Source organism: Hypanus sabinus, chromosome 2 (assembly GCF_030144855.1).
Source record: "Hypanus sabinus isolate sHypSab1 chromosome 2, sHypSab1.hap1, whole genome shotgun sequence".
Classification (NCBI taxonomy): domain Eukaryota; kingdom Metazoa; phylum Chordata; class Chondrichthyes; order Myliobatiformes; family Dasyatidae; genus Hypanus; species Hypanus sabinus.
In genome coordinates, this window is record NC_082707.1 from 82,432,431 (window position 1) to 82,452,353 (window position 19,923).

General features: G+C 41.7%; 1 long non-coding RNA gene across 1 annotated transcript in view; it reads right to left on the reverse strand.

The window, feature by feature from the left end:
- Positions 1-2,168: 2,168 nt before the first annotated feature.
- LOC132405101 (uncharacterized) overlaps positions 2,169-19,923 on the reverse strand; it is a 142,338-nt gene continuing 124,583 nt past the window's right edge. The window contains exons 2-3 of the long non-coding RNA XR_009515758.1: positions 10,849-11,021; positions 2,169-3,810 (exon numbers count right to left, since the gene is read on the reverse strand). This is a non-coding gene — a long non-coding RNA (uncharacterized LOC132405101). The remainder of the gene's footprint in view (positions 3,811-10,848; positions 11,022-19,923) is intronic.

Genomic DNA, 19,923 nt, shown 5'->3' on the forward strand with positions numbered 1-19,923 from the left:
TTGCAAACTGCGTGCATTCAAGTATACCACCTTCACTCCTGTGATCATCATCCTTTTTGACGTTGTTCTCCCTGTTACAATGCAATTCATTCCACTGGCTGTAATTTTGCCCTAAAATCAGCCTGTCCTTCCTGACTACACTACACAGTCTTACTACATGCTGCCTGTGATTGTATACCAGCTGCCCCATCTTCAACCCTATCACTCAGTTTGCCATCCTTAGCTTAAACCCTCCCCAGCAGTTCCAGCAAACCTGCCTGAAAGGATATTGGTCTCCCTCAGGTTTTGGTGTAACCCATCCCTTTTGTACAGGTCATTCCATCCTCAGAAGAGATCCCAAAGATCTAGAAATCTGAAACCCTATCCCATGCACCAGTTCCTCAGCCGTGTGTTGATCTGCCAAATCAGCCTATTTTTACCCTTACTGGTGAGTGGCACAGGCAGCAATCCAGTGATTGCTACCCTGGAGTTCCTGCGTTTCAGCTTTCTACCTAGCTCCCTAAGTTTTCTCAAGACTCTTCCCTTTTCCTACCTACATCATTGGCTTGGAAACAGGGTTTGAACTGATGACCGACCTCATTTCTCACTGATCTCAATGACTAAAGTGTCGAGGAAGATTGAAAACATCGAGGCGAGCGAGTGTTCAGTGCCATTTACTGGCCTCTTTCTCTCTGCTACCAGAGAAGGGGTCTGTGTGTGATGGTGTCTCTCTCCCTCTCACTCGTTGCTCCCGAAGGATGGCCCCTGCATTTGAGTGATGTCTCTCTCTCTCCCTCGATGGTACTGAAGCAAGTTTTAATTAGTGTGGCTTGTGATTGGGCAGTGGTTCAAATTATGATGTGTTTTATGGTTTCCTTTTACTGTTGCTACTTTTGGGCGACTTTGAATCAGGGGGCCCATAGATAATGAACACTGAGCTGAACTGAATATAGACTTTTTCACTCTTGTGTTTTATATTCTGTGCGTTCGCCTGTTCATTTTTGTTGCGGTTTGTGCAGTTTGCTTTATGAGCATGGAGTGGGGTGGGGGGTGATGTTTTTCGTTGAAGGGTTCCTTGGCTTTCTTTGTTTTGTGGCTGTCTGCAGAAAGATGAATTTCAGGATTTTATACAGTACATCCTTTGATAATAAATGTGCATTGAATCCTTTTTAAGTCTTTTGGTGGCAATATGCACCAAGACTCTGGCTGCTCACCCTCCCCCTTTAGAATGCCGTGGACCCAAACTGAGACATCCCACTCCCTGGCTCCTTGGAGGCAACATACCATCCAGGTGTCACTATTACTTCCACAGAATCTTGTGTCTGATCTCCTATCACTAATGCAATCTTCTTCACCCCCACTCCCTTCTGAGCCACGGAGCCAGACTCGATGCCAGAGACCCAGTAGGTCATCCCCCAACAACAGTATCCAAAGCTGTATACTTATTATTGAGGGGAATGGCCACAGGGGTTCTCAGCACTGGCTGTGCATTTCCTTTTCCTTTCCTGATGCTCACCCAGGTAGCTGCCTGTAACTTAGGGTGGCCACTCCTTTAGCTCCTACCTATCACCTCCTCAGTTTCCTGTTTGAGAGGAAGCTCTTCAAACTGCAGCTCCAGTTGCTTAATACACTCTCTGAGTCACTGAGGCTTGGTGCTCCTGGTGTAATTGTGGTTATCTGGGAGGCCGGAGTGTCCTAAAATTCCTATATCTCACACAAAGAACACAACAAAGCCCCTGGAGCCATCTTCCCTGCACTAACTGTGCCCTAACAGAAAGAATAAACTCTCCAGATACGTACCTCACCCTTGCCTACTATATTCTTGCCCAAGCCTGGTGAGACAAAACCATTCTCCTCCAACACTGGTCCACTCTCACAATGGCCGCTCCACTTGTCCCTACCTTAATTTTATTTGCCCTTGCTAATGAATCAAAATTTCATTGGGCCTCCAGAGAGCTCTGTGAGTACTCCTTTTTAATTCTCACTCAGGGACCTGTGAGTAGTCTCCTCTCTCATTCTTGATTCGACTGGATGGCTGGTGTTACGTACCCCGTAACTGGGTCACTTACCAGCAAAGATAGAGAGGTCCGTTGAAGTCTGATGGTACTATTTTTAACAGTATTTATTGATAAAAATACAAAAAAATAATATCAATGCAAACATAAAGATAATATACATCATCAATACTAAATCTAAAAGTGTGGGTATAATAATACTCAATAAGAAATAGCTCTATCGTTGTCTAGGGGATAATGTATTGTCCGATGGAAATATAAAAGTCACTTTAGTTCATTCAAGCTGCAGGCTGTAGCCTTTGATTGGAGTCAAGAGAGAGAGTTTTAAAACTTGCTCATTCCTTTTATGATGTCAATCCTTCGAGAGTCATTGGGGCTGATTTCTCCTTTGTTTTAGCTAAAGCCATTCTTCCGTGGTAAGACCCACCAATTCTGAGGCAAATGGAACAGGACTCATGTGGGCTTTCCACCGGCTTTCGCTATTATGCTGTTACAGGAGTTCTAGCATTTCTTCTGGTGCATCTAAAGGGGCTGTTCCCCAGACCCTCTTTTATCCCCACTCACGAGGTCTCAGATGTCACTCAGGGTGGAATGATGCCATCCCCCAACCAGCCCACATTGCCTGAGGGCTTCCACGAAGCACAGTACTCAATATACAATTCCGTCTCCAAGAGACAATGGCCTTTTCCGTGGCTTTGTGTCGCAGAGGGCCAAGACATTCCAAACATCTCTCTCTCATTTCCTGGGTCTCCTGCCCTGACTTAATAGCAATCTTGCGATTCTCAAAAAGGAGGGGGACATAGGTGTAACACTGGAAAAACACCATTACAATCATGTGTATGGTATAACTAGTGTTCCGTATTGCTTTCTTGCCTGCTGTTGTGAAATTAACACAATGGTGCTAACAGGCATTCAAGAAGTCTTTAATTGACTCCAAGTTCAAGCTCGTTTGAGTGTGTTTATCTTAATTTCAACCTGTATACAACCAAATAAAATAACATTCCTCCGAACACAGGACATATAATTCCTACACAACACCATAAAGTAATGTTATCACAAATACATTAACGATTAATAAGATGCAATTACAACACAAGTTAAAAAGTAAACAGTATAACGCCACTGGCACTTCATACGGAATGAGACTTGGGTAGCAGCAGGGAGTTCTGTGGTCTCACGGCCTGGGGGAGGAAGCTGTTTCTAATCCTAATAGTTCTTGTCCTAATGCTACGGCACCTCCTGCCTGACGGTAGGGGGTCAAAGAGATTGTTGGACAGATGGGAGGGATCATTGACAATGCTAAGGGCACTGTGTATACAGCGCTCCTGATAAATATCTCAGATGAGTGGAAGAGAGACCCCGATAATCCTCCCAGCAGTCCTCGTAATCCTTTGTAGGGTCTTGTGGGCACTTGTTTTGCAAATCTGGCACCAGATGGTGATGCATCTGATCAGGATGTTCTCGATGATGCTCCTGTGAAAATTGGTTAGAATATTGGGGGGAGGGGGAGAAGTGTCATTTTTCTCAATCTCCTCAGGAAGTTAAATGTTGCTGTGATTTCTTGACTAAACAGGTGATGTTGAAGGACCAGACGATATTGTCTCCTATGTGTGCTCCCAGAAGCTTGGTGCTCCTAACTGTCGCTCCATCTTGTCACTGTCCTCCGTCTTGTCATCATCGTTGTTGTAGTGATCTCGCTTGGCGTGTTAAGATAACGCTGAACTAAACACTGAGATAAACCTTTGTCAATGACGACAGGATCACAGTAAGATTAACCGTTTACTGTTCACTCTTCCACATTAATGTATGGTGAAAACTGTTGATAAAACAATACAAGATTTGTACAGCAGTTGTTTCCTTCTTAATATTACATTTACATCATAAGTACTTGCAAGGTAAAACTACAACAACTACATTACATTAAAGTGCAGCATACAGTCAGAATCTACCTACGCCATTGACTGCTTTAACTAGAATGCTAACAAACAAACTACTAAGTGAAAATATTATAAACTAAATAACTGCCATAAAGGCAACACAGTTGTTGATGAGACCAACCACTCTTATGTCTTCATGAACTTGATGATTCGCTTTGGACTGGATCTAGCATTACAGTCATGAGTGACCAGCTGGCTGTGCATGCAGCCCTGGGTGGCATTGTTGCTCAGCACAATGGAGCTAGAGATGATTTTGGACAGTGCATTCGACTTTGTGACAGCAAAAGACACACGAGATAAGATGGGGAGTGGGCGCTATTCATTTTCCTCTTTCAAGCACCAGTAGTTCAGGGAATCACTAAGAGCAGAATCAGGCACTGATTTCAAAAGGAACTGCATAAGTTATGGAACGGTAAAATGCTTTGAATGCAAATTCAAATTAAATTTATTATCAAAGTTTTCTTGTGGGCATTCACAATACAAAGAAACAATAGGATGAATGAAAAAACACACACAACCAGTCAAACAACCAATGTGCAAAAGACAAGAAACTGTGCAAATACAAAAAGATAAAAATAATAATAAATAAATTATTAATAAATATCGAGAACACGAAATGAAGTGTCCTTGAATGTGAGCCCTTATGTTGTGGGAACAGTTCAGTGTTGGGGTGAGAGTTTCAAGAGCCTAACCATTCCTGAACCTGAATTACAGGGAAATATCCAAGTATTGGAGCTATATTGAAACAAGCCATCAATAACCAACTGACCTTCATTTTGCTGTGATGATTTTGTAATCATAATCCCTCTTCTAAAGCTGCCATCCAGATTGTTGAGTAACTCACGTATATAGCAACATCAGCTACTCCACTAAGCAGGCAAAGTTATTCTTCTAAAATTGGCCATTCTTCTTTTTGGTTCTATGGGGGTCACTAGCCAACGTGTGTGCCACAGTAGCTCAGCAGAAAGATCTGTTGCCTCAAACCTTCAATAACCCAAGCTTGGTCCTTTCCATGTGAAGTTTACACACTCTTTGTGATTATATGGTTTCTCTTGGGATGTTATGTGCACTTCAGGGCATTCAACCCAAACTCATTTGCATGTTTATTAAATTCAGGAGAGCTGTATTTAAGAAACTTATCCTTAAGTGACAGAAGACAATGGTTATGAGTCCATCTTATTGGAATTGTGTGTTATAATGCCCAGTAAGAAGTTAATCTGAAACATATGTGAAGCATTTAACATCAAGGCCAATGGATCTTAGATTGATGGAGGACGGTGGAAGACTATTCAGTCTATTATCTTCATGCCAGCTCTTTAAAAGATCAATCCCATCACACCCCTACTTCTTAGAAATATTTTCAATCAACAATGTGCATTTGTATAGGGTTTCTGCATGTTGAAAACCCCGGAAGCTCTTAATAGGAATGTTATCCAATATCATTTGACAATATTATGCAGAGATGAGAAGACAGTTGACAAGAGCATTGGGAAAAGAGGCAGATCTTTGGGTGGTAATTAAAAAGAGAAGAAAGAGGGTGAAATGGAGAAGGTTGGGAAAGGGTATGCCTTAGCAATACTGCTAAAGATAGAACAATTTGACGTAGTGTGTTCAGAATCACAGAATTGAAAGGAAGTACCATGCATATCCTTAGTGTGTTGCTGAAGCTGGATTGGGTTACAGATTATGGGGAGGAGTGAAACAAAGGAAACCAGGGTGAGAATTTGTCGTGTTGCAGAGCCAGATGACAATGGAAGTTAGTCAGCATAATAGTGAAGTATCATAATATGTAGGTAGTGCTAAGGTAATAATAGTTTGAAGGCGAGAGTCCATGCTGAAAACAGTGTGGCCAAACTTGATATATTCAAATATTTTGAAAGATACTTTGAATGTGCATCTATCCCTTCCAACAGTACATTGAAAATATTTATAAAGGAAAATCTCCCATCCATTTCCTTTGCTGGCAGTTTGGTGAAAGCAGCCAGAAATTGGAGAAAGTGCCGAAATATAAAGTGATCGGGAAAGGTGATAATAAGTTATTTATTTCCCTCAGAAGTTTGCTCCTGATGGCACCAGACGGTAGTTGAACTTCAGATAGCAGAGTGAAGAGAAGTCTTTTTTTTTAATTTGAATTCACAAAGAACTAGTGCAGGGCAGCCAAAGGTAAAGCCCTACAGAAAGGATGAGATATTAAAGAAGATCTTACAGTAGCTACAGAGAGCTTAATATTGTAGAGCCAGGAGATTGGGGAGGGGAAATGGGAGAGGAGGGAGAAAGGGAGGGGAAGAGGAGGGAGGGAGAGGGAGAGAGAAACAGGGAGAGGGGAAGGGAGAGGAAGAGAGTGAGAGAGAGCATACTCTGGAGTAAATATTAGAAAGGAAATTAGGAAAGCAAAGAAAGGTATAAAAATACTGACAAGTCAAATGAATGAAAACTCATTTATTTTATAACTGCATAAAGAGCTAATGAATTGGAGAGGAAAGAATTGGACCTTTTATAGTCATAATGGGAATATTAATATTTTGAATCTTGCTTCATCCTGAATTAAGCCCCTGTCTTTTCTGAAATGTGTAAATGTAAATAGCCAATATTAAAGTTTTCTGCATTTTTGAAAGCAGATAACTTTCAGGATAAAATGTTTCCTGAGACTGTGAAGAGGAGCAAAGAAATGGTTTGGGATCTTGCCATTGTTGTACAATCCACTGTGATTACAGGCATGATGCCAATGAGCTGGAAATTTGCTAATCTTCTGTTTTCAAAAAAGAAGAAAGCACACAACAGGCCAATCGTCCTTGTAGCATTGGTGAACAAAGTAGTGGAAAAAAGATTAAAGATACTATAAAACAATCATTTGGAAAGATACAATCGAGGGTGGTCAGTGTGGCTTTGTGAAAGGAGGCTTATGCCTAACTAATTTTATTGAATCTTCTGAGCGTTTATCATGTGGTGGATAAGCATAGTCCCATACATTTTTGAATAGGCTTCAGCAAAGCTTTTGATAAGATCTCATAGAGCAAAGTGCTTGGCAGTACCAAAGCCAGTGAGAAACTAGAGTCTTGACTCAGCCAGAGCCCGATATTTAATTATCACATTCTTAGAACATAGAACAGTGCAGCACAGTAAAAGACCTTCAGCCCACAATGTTCTGATGACCTTTTAACCCACTCCAAGATCAATCTAACTCTTCACTCCCCTATAACCCTCTAGTTTTTCTTTCATCCACATACCTATCTAAAAGTCCATTACATAACTCTCATCTATCTCTCTCACCACGCCCCCAGCAGTGAGTGCTATGTATTGACTACTCTCTGCGAGGGAACAAAACCACTTATGACATCTCACCTTTTCTTTCCTCCAATCACATCTCATATTAGCCATTTCCACCTTGGGGAAAAAGCCTCTAGCTATCCATTCAATCTATGCCTCTCATCATCTTGTACACTTCTGTCGAGTAACTGCTCATGCTCTTTTGCTCCAAAGCCCACACTTGCTCAACCTGTCTCACAAGATGTGCTCCCTAATCCAGGCAGTATATTGTTAAGTTTCCTCTGTAGCTTCCACATTCTTCTTTTAATGAGGTGACCAGAAATGAACACAATACTCAAGTGTGGTTGAACCAGAGTTTTATAGAGATGCGACATTACCTCTCAGCTCTTGAAATTAATCCCCGACTAATTAAGGCTAACACAGCATATGCTTTCTTAGCCACCCTTTCAAATTGTGCAAAAAAATTGCAGCATCCATGGACGTGAACCCCAAGATCCTTCTGTCCATCCACACTGCTAAGAAACCTGTCACTAACCTTGTACTCTGCCTTCAAGGTCAACTTTCACACGACCTTCAGTGTGTATTACTTCACACTGTTCTGGATTGCACTACAGCTACCACTTCTCGGCACATCCTGTCAATGTCCCATTGTAACCTATAACTGCGTTCTAGACTATCAACAACTCCACCAACCTCTGTGTCCTCGGTTGACCCACCATTCCGTTTCTTCATCCAGTTCTTATATAAAATCACAAATGCGGGGATCCCAAAACAGATCCCTGTGGAACACCACTGGGCATCAACAGCCCTGTTACTTGTGCACCTTCCCAAAATTTGCCTCCCAATCTGTTCCTCGGTGTCCCTGATGCTATTGGAGGGTCAATAAAGTATTCACAATAGACTGACTTACTCTCTTCCTATTTCTGAATTCCAGCAACACTGATTCAGTAGGAGATCCCTCCATGACATCCTCCCTTTCTGAAGCTGTGATACTATACAAGATTAGCAATACTACGCCCTCATCTCCTTTTACCTCCATCCCTGTCCCTTTTGAAACATCAGCAGCCATTCCTACCCTTGTGACCGACAAGTCCCTGTAATGTCCACAATGTTGTAGTTCCATGATCTGACCCACGCTTTGCCCATCACACTTGTTCCTGACACTTATTGTATGAAAATAGACACATTTCAACCCAACAGTTATGCCCTATCCACTTCTTATCCTTCCTACAGTAACTCTCCATATTGCATCTGACTTTACAATAACTGCTCCTTCCTCGGACCTATCATTCTGATTTCCATCCTCCTACAAGCCTCCCTAAAAGCTCTAGCGAACCTGCTCAAATTCAGGTGTAAACCATTCCTTTCGTCCAGGGAATCTTAACAGGATTTCCCAGAAAAGATTCAAAGGCCCAAAAATCTGTTGCCTGCCGCAACAATTTTTCATCTAATTCATACCCTCACTGGGGCACAGCACAGGCAGCATTCAGAGATGACTACCCTAGAGGTCCTGCTTTTTAAATATAACCATATAACCATATAACAATTACAGCCCAGAAACAGGCCATCTCGGCCCTTCTAGTCCTTGCCGACGCTTACTCTCACCTAGTCCCACTGACCCGCACTCTGCCCATAACCCTCCATTCCTTTCCTATCCATATACCTATCCAATTTTACTTTAAATGACAATACTGAACCAGCCTCTACCAGTTCTACTGGAAGCTCATTCCACACAGCTACCACTCTCTGAGTAAAGAAATTCCCCCTCGGGTTACCCTTAAACTTTTGCCTCCTAACTCTCAAATCATGTCCTCTTGCTTGAATTTCTCCTACTCTCAATTGAAAAAGCCTATCCACGTGAACTTGGTCTATCCCCCTCATTATTTTAAATACCTCTATCAAGTCCCCCCTCAACATTCTACGCTCCAAAGAATAAAAACCTAACTTGTTCAACCTTTCCCTGTAACTTGGGTGCTGAAACCCAGGTAACATTCTAGTGAACCTTCCCTGTACTGTCTCTATTTTGTTGATATCTTTCCTATAATTCGGTGACCAGAACTGTACACAATACTCCAAATTTGGCCTTTCGAATGCCTTGTACAATTTTAACATTACATCCCAACTGCTATACTCAATGCTCTGATTTATAAAGGCCAGCATACCAAAAGCTTTCTTCACCACCCTATCCACATGAAATTCCACCTTCAGGGAACTATGCACATCTTATCCTTATTCCGAGATCACTCTGTTCTACTGCATTCTTCAATGCCCTACCATTTACCATGTATGTCCTATTTGGATTATTCCTACCAAAATGTAGCACCTCACACTTCTCAGCATTAAACTCCATCTGCCATCGTTCAGCCCACTCTTCTAACCTGCCTAAATCTCTCTGCAAGCTTTGAAAACCTACTTCATTATCCACAACGCCACCTACCTTAGTATCATCTGCATACTTACTAATCCAATTTACCACCCCATCGTCCAGATCATTAATGTATATGACAAACAACATTGGACCCAGTACAGATCCCTGAGGCACACCACTAGTCATCGGCCACCAACCTGACAAATAGTTATCCACCACTACTCTCTGGCATCTCCCATCCAGCCACTGTTGAATCCAGATTACCTACCTTTTCTCTCTTCAGGATCAAATCCCTTTTCTTATCTTTGTTATTGGTACCAACATGTATCACGATTTCTATCTGCTCCCCCTCCCATTTAAGAATGCTATGGACCCAATTTGCGACATCCCTGACACTGACACCTGTAAGGCGAATACCATCCAGGTGTCTCTTTCATGTGCACAGAATCTCCTTTCTGCTCCCCTACCTAGTGAATTCCCTATCATTTCTGCTGTTCTCTTCTGCCCCTTTCCCTCTGAGCCACAGAGTCAGAGACTCAGTCACTGCAGCTTCCCCCATTTCAATGCTCCCCCCAGCAATATCCTAAGTGGTATAATTGTTATTGAGAGGAACAGCCTCAGAGTTATTCTGTGTGATCTGCCTATTCCATTTCCCTCTCCTGACAGTCACCCAGCTACCTGCCTCTTGCAACTTAAGGGTGACTGCCTTCCTGGAGCTCCTATCTATCAACTCCTCATTCTCCTGCCCTAGCTCCAGCCTCATGTTTTTAAATTGAACAGATCATGAATGTATGGGGGCGAAATTTCGTGTTGGAAATGCCACGGGTCCCAAAGGCAGTGATGAACCAGTGGAGGGAGATTGAAAATCTGGCAGAGTGGTGCCATATCAGCCTCTTACTCAATGTCAGCTAGACCAAGGAGCTGATTATTGACTTCAGGAGAAGAAAATCAGAGGTCCATGAGCCAGTCCTCATTGGAGGATCAGGGGTGGAGAGGGTCAGTAACTTTAAATTTCTCAGAGTTAATATTTTGGAGGACCTAGCCTTAGGCCAACAGGTAAGTGCAATTATGAAGAAAGCACAACAATCCCTCTACTTCCTTTGGAGTTTGTGGAGATTTGGCATGACAGTTAAAACTTTGACTAACTTTTATAGATGCATAGTAGAGAATATATTAACTGGCTCCATCACAGCCTAGTATGGAAGCATCAAAGCCCTTGAATGGAAAATCCTGCAAAAATTAGTGAATACACCCAGTCCATCACACGTAAAGTTATCCCTACCATTGAGCACATCTGCACGAAACGCTGTCGCAGGAAAAGCAGCATCCACCATCAGGGACACCCACCATCCAAGTCATGCTTCCTTTACACTGCTGCCATCAGGAAGAAGGTACAGCAGCCTTAGGACTCACCACCATGTTCAGGAACAGTTATTACACCTCAGCCATCAGGCCCTAGAACAAAAGGAATTAACTTCATTCAACTTCACTTGCCCCATCATTAAAAAGTCCCAGCAATCTACGGAGTCACAGACTCTTCATCTCAAGTTTTCGATATCTATTGCTGATTTATTTATTATTTTATTTCTTTCTTATTGTATTTGCACAGTTTGTTGAATTTTGCACACTGATTGAATGCCCAAGTTTGCTGATTTTTCACCACCCTTGGGAACTTTAACAGTCCCAACATTAAATTCACCCCTCATACATTTATAATTTCATTGATTCTATCATGGTTATTATTTTATAGATTATTGAGTATGCCCACAAGAAGATGAACCTTGGGGTTGTATTAGGTGACATATATGTACTTCGATATTAAATTTGTTTTGAACTTCTAAATAATATTAAAAGCTCCAGCCATAGGCAACCATTGCTAACATTTAGTACATAGCTTATTGCAAATATTTACCAATTTTAGGAGAGAAAAGTCAAACATGAGTGCATTCCAAACATGGTTATTAGAAAAACAATAGTATTAGATCAAAGAAAAAAGGCTTGTAACACTACCAGAAAGAGCAGATAGCCTGAGGACTGGAAAAAATTCAAAATTTGGCAAAGGATGACCATCAAAGCATTACAGTGTGTGTGATATATACATGAAAAGATAAAGATCTAAAACAAAGGCAATGTGCGTCCCTTGCAGATTTAAACAGGATAAATTGTATGGCAGAATAAAGAAATGGTACAGAAATTAAATGAGTATCTTATCTGTCTTGCTAAATGAAGTCACACTAAGTCACTCAGAACTAACAGAAGAACAGGTCTAAGCAGAGTGAGAAGATGAAAGAAAGTCCTAACTCATTCAATATTTCCCTACGGCTCAGCTCAAGTCCCAGCAACATCCTTGTAAATTCTCACTGAACTCTTTCAATCTTATTGGCATCTTTCCTATAGATGGGTGAACTGGAAGAGGCCCCAGTGATCCAAAAATCTAAAATTTGAAGCTTTCCTTTCCCTCCTGCACCATCTCTCTCATTAGCCATGTATTAAACTGCATGATCTACTTATTTCTAGCCTCACTAGCACATGGCACATGTAGCAATACTGAGGTCACAACACTATAGGTCCTGTCCTTGAACTCAGCACCTAACTTCATTAACTCACTTTGCAGGACCCTATCACCCTTCCTAACTATGGCACTGGTACCAGCATGGACCACTCTGGCTGCTCACTCTCCCATTTAAGAATGCTGTGGATTCAATCCAAAATAACTCTGACCCTGGTACCTAGGAGGCAACATCTGGGAATCTTGTTCTCGTCCATAGAACCGCCTGCTTGTTCCCCTAATCAACTAATCCCCTATCGCTACAGCTCACCTCTTCTCTCCCCTTCCCATCTGAGCCACAGAACAAGACTCAGTGCCAGGGTTGTGGCTTTCCTCAGCTATGTCATCCACAACAGTATCCAAAGCAATATCCCTGTTGTTGAGGAGAATGACCACAGGGGTACTCTGAACTGGCTGCCTGTCCACTTTCCTCTTCCTGACGGTCACCCAGTTTCTTGTGTCCTGCACCTTGGGGGTAACTGCTCCCTGTACGTCCTGTCGATCAACTCTGCAGCCTCCCGAATGATTCAGTGTTCATTTATTCCAGCTCCAATTCCTTGACACAGTCTGAAAGAAGCTGCAGCTGGATGCACTTCTTGCAGTGGTAATAATCAGGGACACTGGAGATCTCCCTGCCTTCCCACTTCCTTGCCCGGTCCCCACTGCTTAAATTGTGCAATAAGAAAGACAAAGAAAAATTGTACAGAAAAAGTTTCCTACAGCCTCCGCCCTGCCTCTCGTCTCCGAAGTCTCTCCGAACCCAAGCCTGAACTCCACATTCTAACAATGACCACTCTGCTTAAACCTAATGCCTTTTTATCGGCTCTTACTAAGTGCCTAATTACACACAAATCCAACGACTCCTCAGGAACTGTGGTGCGCAGAACTTGAGCTGAGAACATTGAGAATGCTCAGCCTGAGCAGAAACTTGCCTGGTAATGAAATGTTTGTCCTGCACTGTGAATGAGCCCATGTCGATGAACTGACGATGGCCTCCAATGAGCTGTCAGATGTCAGCAGAACTGCACAGTGAAGATCCTCCACAGGAGCTTCGCTGCTGCTCAGTCATTGTACACCATATGGAGATAGCTATTAGACCAAACACAATGATGCATTTTCTGGGCCCAAGGTTCCTCATCTCAAACCTACAAAGCCTCCCCATTATCTTGAAACTATGTCCACTGATTCTAGCCTCCTGGTCAGAGAAACATCCTCCTTATTTCTCTGTCATGCCTGTAAAAATGATGCAAGTTCCATTGAGATGCCCTTCCCATTCTTTGAAATTCCAAAGAACAAAGGATTAGTCTGCTCAATGTCCCCTAAACTTACCAACACAGGAACCAAATTTCATTGTGAATTTTCACTGCTCTCACTCAATGACAAGTATATCTTTTATTTTAGGTAAGGAGAGCAAAATTAGACCCTGTACTTTAAAAGTAAACTGATCAAAGCCCTATATAATTCCAATAAGTCATTTTAATCTTATATTTAAATCTTAGAATAAAAGCCAACATACTAGTTGTTTTCATAAATGCTCATTACACCTTCATTCTAACTCTCAGTGATCTGCGCATAAGAACACCTATGAACATCAACATTTCCCTAACTGTCAGCATTTAAAAATATTCAACTTTTCTGTTCTGTGCACCAAAGTGGATAGTCTCACATTTTCCACATGATATGTGTGTATGTACTTGATAGGATTTGCAACCAACCTGTTTCTACATCTTTATAAAATTTACCTTGCATCTTCCAAGGTAAAATTGTTAAAATTGGGAGACAAATAAGCATGGAATACTTGAGGGCAGATTCACTGTTGTGCAATATTTGATTGTTTCACCTGAATTGGTAACAACAAGAGTAGCATAGACTTGAGCAAAACAAATGTATTAATACCTCAGCAGAAAATGCAATCACAGCCTGAATATTTAACTGTCATCCCTTAAGAAGAAAGCTTCAGTGAAACCTGTAGGATACCACAATTTTATTATTTATGGTCAGTGCAAAACACAAGTGAAGAGGTGAGATTGTAGTCTGTAAAAGGCTGTGTGTGTCAATAGGTTCAAACATGTTAGGCATAAGAAATTTCATTCTACAGCAATATAATTTGGGAGTAATGAGCACCTCTTAAATTGAACTTTAATGGCCAATTTGTACAAATCGCAGTTAGAATTGTAATGGTGACCAGACAATTTGCTTTCAGTGGTATTTACATACTGGCCATATCGGAGAGGCAGAACTCCATCTTTGGATGGATCCATGAGAACCATCTGAGAGAGACATCAGCACTACTGAAGGTGTAACACTGTCTCAAAACTGCACTGTCTTTCATGCTCAGGAACCTGGATTGGAAGCTGAACCTGCAATCTTTTTGGTTTTGAAGCACTTCTATTGCTGGAAAATTTAAGAATGACCAGTGAGGGTTCTCAATCATATTAAAGTTTATTCCTTCATATCCTAACCCACTTGACTTAACGTTTTCTTTGTATTATGCATGACAAATGCCTCCAAGTACATCCTGTGGCGACCCATTTCCTGGCACATCCAAACCGGCTCACAATTAGCCAGCTTTCCGGCTAAGGGAGATAGCCTATGGGGGGTTGTGAGCACAGAGCTTTGGAGCCTCTGTGCCACGGGGGGCAGGTTGAGGGAGGCTTAAAAGTGAGGCTGAGGATTTCAAATAAAGTTTTTCCTTCGACTGCAGTTACCAACTCCGTGTCGTAATTTTAGCGCTGCATGTAGCACACCGCTACAATCCCTTTTTTTTCTTTGCTATGTCACTTTAGCTTGCTTTGCACCAATTTATTTTATGCCCTCTGGTCCTACATACTTCAAGCTCTGAAGTAAACATCAAAGTCATACCTCTCTGTACAAGTTAGTTGTTCTTCTTTTCCTATTCCTCATCCCCATCCCCACAAGAAAGAACATTTTCAAAAAGCAATGCCTCAAAAAGACAACATCCATCATTAAGGGCCCCATTACTCAGAACATGCTCTCTTCTTATTACTGCCATCAGAGGGGAGGTACAGGAAACTGAAGACACACACTCAACATTTTAGGAACAGCTTCCGCCCCTCTGCTATCAGGTTTCTGAACAACAATGAACCAACCCACGAACTCTACTTCATTAGTTTGTTTTGCTGCCCTTTGCACTACTTATTAATTTAATTTTTATATATACTGTAATATATTTATAGCTTTCTAAATATGTATCTTATAATATTTTATGTACTGCACAATACTAGTGCCACAAAACAAGTTTCATGACATACATCAGTGATATTAAAACTGATTCTGATCCCCTCCTACTGCCTTTCTTCTCAACTGTACAAGCTGAAAGTTTCTTATTGCTCACTTGCTTTACAATTAGACTTCCATCTTTCCTCTGCATCCTTTCAACTGTGCATAATGCGTGTATTATACGTGTATGTAAGAGAAAAGATGATAGCAACTGGCACATATTATAAAGCTTTTCCACACCTCTAAAGAATGATTCTGTCCTGCCATTGCTATATTCTATTACTGCTAATCCACCATGTTATTCAGAGGTTGAAATTAATGAGCCAACAACACATTGTAATTGGATTCCCTTGTTGTTCACTTGTAATCATGACTTTATCAATGAAGAATCAAAACATGAGATATTTTGCACTGAAATTATATTCTCCAATTCCAGTTCCATCCACTAGTTATAAACTTTCCTCTTTCACTTCGCCCATCTGGATTCCTTGCTTTGTGACTTTCGACCAGGACAGAACATGGATGATGATCTGGTGAGAGAAGCTTCGAAGTTTGATCCATCTGCCACTAATAGTTTCAGCAAACTACCTCTCCACCACCAGCTACCTTAGTGGAGCTCACTCCCTCATTGCTTCACACCAAACTCTGTAGTTCTCCCCACACACCACCACCCCCCCCACACACACACACACACACACTCACCATTCGTCTCAATGGTTTCTCCAATTTATTGAAGTGTGGCACCATTGTACATTTTCCTTAAATTTCCAACAACAACACCTGCACTATCTCTGTATCATCAACACTGTCCCCAATGTCATGCTACTTATGCAATATAATGAAGGAAGCCATGTGCTTACATGTTTTAAGTCATTCCAAAGGCCTTTACGGAAACTCCTTATGAACAACAAAGTAATAATCATCTGACTTTGACTGATGTTGTTGAACAAATAGACTTGTCAATGATCCATTGCAATCACCCTAGCATCATGGAATTTTATATAGTATGTTCTCCTGGACCCAAGATTTAATACCTTCCCTAATGCCTCCTTTTGGAGGAGGAGTAGGAATGGAGACACCAGTGGTTTTTGTAGACCCAAGGAACTTCTCCCAGTTCATTCGCAAAACAGCTTATTCTTCTACTCATATGTCTTTCCTTTCTTTTCAATATGTTTGGGGTTCTGGCAGAGTCCATGATCTATAGTTCAAACCACAGTTCTTCACAAACGTCGAGTATTTGGACCAGCTGTACAGCCTGGTGGCTTTCTGGCTCCAGAAACGGCCTGGAAGTGTGGAGAGTGAGAGCCTATCGGTCCCTGAGTTGGATGGGGGGGGGGATCACTTGGTGAAGCCATACACAAAGTTGTAACATTGGAACAGTGAGTTGCTGGTCTCCGCTCTCATTGTTGCAGGTGCATGCTCTCTCTCCCACGATGGAGAGGGAGAGTGCTTTTCTGAGATACCAAAGTGCTGGGTTATGGACTGTGATTTTGATGAATTCTAAATCAATATCTCCTTTCTTCTGCTGTTGCTTGCATGGTGGGACAGGGAGAGGTTAGTGTTTCTGCTGCTGCTTGTGTGAAGGTAGGGGGAAGTTGGGGCTTTGAATTTTCTATCATTCATTCTATGGGGCTTCTTTTTTTGTGGATGTTGGTGAAGAGTAAGAATTTCAGGTTGTATACTCCATACATTCTCTGATGTTAAAATTAACCTTTAAACCTTTGAAGAAACACACTGGTAACTGAGTTGAGCTCTGTTCCTCAGTGTTTCACCAAATTATTGGCCTAAACTTTAATAGGAATGCAGACCTTCTGAAGCAAAAGGCAGCTTGCTACTCACTAAGATGCAGCAGATATCTATATCAATGGATTGCAAACATCTGTTAATGATAGAAATAGAGAAGAATGGCTTGATTAATGTTTGTATATAAATAGCCTTGTTACTGTGCCATAATGTCTTGTCAACCATGGAAGCAGAGCCCAAAGCTGTGCTGAGAAGTGGCTGATGGAGTTCAGTCCAGAAAAGTGTGAAGCGATGCACTTTGGAAGAGTACTAGGTTAATGGCAGGATTCTTAGCAGTATGGACAACAGAGGGATCTTGGGGTCCAAGTTCATAGATGCCTCAGAGGTGTTGTGCAAAGTTGATAAGGCAGTTAAGGACGTATGTGGAGCATTGAGCTTCATTAATTGAAGGATTGAGTTCAGGAGACACAAGGTAATGTTGCAGTTCTATAAAACTTTAAAAAGCAACAAAGGACAACTAAACAAGAAATAAGGAAAGGGAAGATAGAGTATGAAAGTAAATTAGCACAAAATACAAAAACAGATAACAAAAGTTGTTATAAATATATAAAGCAGAAGAGAAAGGCTAAAGTCAACATAGGTCCCTTGGAAGATGAGAAGGAGAAATTGATATTGGGTAATAAGGAAATGGCTGAGGCATTGAACGACTGTTTTGTGTCTGTCTTCACAGTGGAAGGCACATCTAATATGCAAAAGAAGGATGTTATGGACGAAATGGGAGGTGAGGACCGCGATAAAAATTACTGTCACTAAAGAGGTAGTGATGATCAAACTAGAGGGCCTGAAGGTAAATAAGTCCCCTGGTCCTAATGGAATGCATCCCAGGGTGCTGAGGGAATTGGCGGAGGTTATAGTAGACGAGCTGGTAATCATTATCAAAACTCCCTAAACTCTGGGTGGGTCCCGGTGGGATTGGAAGAAAGCAAATGTCATGCCACTTTTTTAAAAAGGATGTTGACAAAAGATGGGCAACTATAGGACAGTTAGCTTAACATCTGTAGTCAGGAAAATGCTTGAAGCTGTCATTAACATAGAACATAGAACACAGAATAGTACAGCACATTACAGGCCCTTCAGCCCACAATGTTGTGCCGACCCTCAAACTCTGCCTCCCATATAACCCCCCACCTTAAATCCCTCCATATACCTGTCATTCTTCCATATACCTATCATTAAGGGAGAAATAGCAAAACATTTAGAAAGGAGTGGTTCCATTAGACAGACACAGCATGGATTCAGCAGGTCCTGTTTGACAAATTTACTGGGAGTTCTTTGAGGACATAATGAGTGCAGTGGATAGAGGGGAACAGGTGGATGTCATATTCTTGGATTTCCATTAGGCATTCGATAAGATGCTGCACAAGAGACTTATAAATAAGATATGGATGCATGATGCATGGAGTCTGAGGAAGTGTATTGGCATGGATAGTGGATTGGTTAACCAATAGAAGGCAGAAGGTTGGTATAAATGTGTGTTTTGCCAGTTGGCAGTCAGTGGTGAGTTGGATGCCACAGTGGTCAGTGCTGGGCCCGCAGCTGTTTACTATTTATATTGATGATTTGGAAGAGGGGACTGAGTGTAGCGTAGCAAAATTTGCGGATGACACTAAACTGAGTGGAAAAGCAAATTGTACAGAGGATGTGGAGAGTCTGCAGAGGGATATAGATAAGATAAGTGAGTGGACCAAGGTTTGGCAGATGGAATACAACGCTGGTAAATGTGAGATCATCCACTTTGGAAGGAATAATAGAAGAGTAGTTTATTATTTAAATAGTGAAAGATTGCAGCATGCTGTTGTGCAGAGGGAGTTGGGAGAGCTTGTTCATGAATCGCAAAAAGTTGGTTTGCAGGTACAACAGGTTATTAAGAAGGCAAACAGAATGTTGGCCTTCATTGCTAGAGGGATTGAGTTCAAGAGCAGGGGGGTCATGCTGCAACTATACAGGGCACTGGTGAGGCCACACCTGGAGTACTGTGTGCAGTTCTGGTCTCCATACTTGAGGAGGGATATACTGGCTATAGAGGCAGTGCAAAGGAGGTTCACCAGGTTGATTCTAGGGATGAAAGGGTTAAACAATGAAGAGAGATTGAGTCGCCTGGGACTATACTCTCTGGAATTCAGAAGAATGAGAGGGGATTGTACAGAAACATACAAAATTTTGAAAGAGATAGATAAGATAGAAGTAGGAAAGTTCTTTCCATTGGTAGGTGAGACCAGAACTAGGGGACATTGCCTCAAGTTTCAGGGGAGAAGATTTAGGATGGAGATGAGGAGAAACTGTTTTTCCCAGAGTGTGGTGAATCTGTGGAATTCTGTGCTCAGGGATGCAGTTGAGGCTTCATCACTAAATATATTTAAGATACAGTTAGATAGGTTTTTACATAGTAAGGGAATTAAGAGTTATGGGGAAAAGGCAGGTAGATGGAGCTGAGTTTACAGAGAGATCAGCCATGATCTTATTGAATGGCGGGGCAGGCTCGATGGGCCGGATGGCCTACTCGTGCTCCTATTTCTCATGTTCTTATGACCACATTTGGTTGATTGCATTCAGTTCTGTTCATCTCACTATAGAAAGGCTATGGAAGCTTTAGATAGGATACAGAAACAATAAGACTATAAGATATAGGAGCAGTATAAGGCCATTCCACTCACTAAGTCTCTTCTGCCATTCTATCATGGCTGATTTATTATCCCTCCCAGCATCATTCTCCTGCCTTCTTCCCAGAAACTTTGATGCATCGACCAATCAAGAACCTATCAACTT